This window comes from Penaeus vannamei, chromosome 14, assembly GCF_042767895.1.
Source record: "Penaeus vannamei isolate JL-2024 chromosome 14, ASM4276789v1, whole genome shotgun sequence".
NCBI lineage: Eukaryota > Metazoa > Arthropoda > Malacostraca > Decapoda > Penaeidae > Penaeus > Penaeus vannamei.
Genome location: NC_091562.1, coordinates 30,301,111 through 30,303,610, shown reverse-complemented (window position 1 = coordinate 30,303,610; position 2,500 = coordinate 30,301,111).

The following is a 2,500-nucleotide window of genomic DNA, read 5'->3' as shown; positions in this document are numbered from 1 at the left end:
AGAGAGAGAGAGAGAGAGAGAGAGAGAGAGAGAAATATGTATTTATACATGTATTTATATGTTTGTGTGCACGTGTACAGAAACACATAATTTCAAAGATCACAATGCTATATTTTAAGCGAATTCCATTAACTAATTAAAACATTTTACAGACACGTGATCGCTTACTCAGTGTTTCAAAGGATTTTTTTTTAATATATATTTTTAAAATACAAATATATATATATCTACAGTCTGAAGAGCTTGATGTTATTTTAACACCTCCATGCTTGTTTACAGTGTCTCTATTAAAGCAACAGGTTAACTTTGACCCTTCATGAGGCCTGATGAGATTCAAAGGTCACGCAGACCGGCAATTGCAGTATCCCATTTTATATAAAAACAAATAGTTTTATCGGGCACATACATAGATGTCATGCTAAGAGTAATGGATTAACTGGTCGATTTTCACTTGAATTATGCCAATAAACCCATCAAATATTCCTATGTTTTTTGTTTTTCTTTTATTCTTAGAAAACGCCGATAATAATATAATACAATATACAAGATCTTATATATATATATATATATATATATATATATATATATATATATATATATATATATATATATATATATATATATATATATATATATATAATTTTTGTACTAGGAAGAAACGTTGATTTTCACCTTTCCAGGAATGTATTAAAAGTTTACCAGCAAATGTGGGTGTATATCATTATACATATCATTATGTATAAATAAAATTCTGCTTATATCATTGTACATATACACCAAGTATAATTTCCTCTCAATATGTTGGGAATCAATTTTCCAAACTTCAAGGAAAAAAGAAACAAACTTTCAGATAGCAAACAATTTAAGCTTACTGAAAATATAAGTAAGCAAATAATTTCAGTATTAGACGAGACATATACATACGTACATATATGTATATCTATATCTACACACACACACACACACACACACACACACACACACACACACACACACACACATATATATATATATATATATATATATATATATATATATATATATATATATATATATATATATATGTATATATATATATATATATATATATATATATATATATATATATATATATATATATATATATATATATATATACATATATATATATATATATACATATATATATATATATACATATATATATATACATATATATATATATATATATATATATATATATATATATATATATATATATATATATATATATACCTGCACACATATATAGGCATATACATATACATAAGTTAGACTGTTACCATAAAATTGAAAACAAATACTAGGTAAAAAAGTGCAGGGTAGATGTTTTGTGATGATAACCAATGTAAAAAAGAAAGCAAATGTAATGGAAGCTAAAACAATCGGACAAACGAGACCTTTCTTTGTGCACTTGATGAAGGGTCGTAAGAGATAAATAGTTTTTTTTTTCAGCAAGTTCAATAACCTTTACAATATATCAGAAAACATTTTCCTTCAAACGTATCTCGTTAAGCACTATTTATAGTCTTGCTATTCTGCAACAGGCTTGTTATTGAATAATTTCTGGTATAAGCTCATTATCTAAGAATATCTAAGAACCTTATCCTCTTTCTATAAGCCGGTTATTCTAAGAACATCTTGAAGACGGCGACAGTTTAAGAACTCGATGCAAACAATTCTTTTAACATTATTTCGTGCTTCACCATCAGGATACCCTTTAAAAATGCTCATACGTAAAATAAGCCATAGATTAATATGCCCTCACATTTTATCCAGTAGTGTTATTACATTGTCTTCGACGTGTATTAAGAAATATACTTTTTCTTCTCAGACTTTCAAAGGTAGAGTATTTCTAACTGTTTGCCTTTGTACATTTGTACTTTAAATGATTTTCCTTGACTGTTCATTCAAAGAAGTTTATTACAAGTGAAAAAATTTATAGCTTCATTATTCTATAATTATAATTATTTATCCATACCATACTGCATATGTCCGATGTACAAATACGGCAATATTTCTTTTCAAACATCTGTGTAGAAAATATATGTTTTTTTTTTCTACGGTATTAATGTTTTGATTATGATAATGAATGATTATATACAAGTTATATAAAATACCCATTTTCATTTATGGAAAACTGACAAAAACGAGATAAAGACATTCTAAAACGCATTTGACAAGGAGCATGGAACTTGAAACTATTTTTAATTTTTTTCAGGAATCTTTTTCTTTGACTTTTGATATTTCTCCTGATTAGCAGGCTAAATTATTAGTTATCTTTGCACCGGACTGAAATTCTAAAAGAGACGACATTCCTCTTTCTGAGATTTTCCTTTAAGAAGAAACACGTCTCCATACTCCAACTAAACAAGCAGGTCTATTCTCAAAACATTTATGATTGGTAAATATAAAAAGTAAGATATATTTTCCAAAAAAATATCCTTATTTACCTCATCATTTCCCGCCTCTTTTCGGCGAC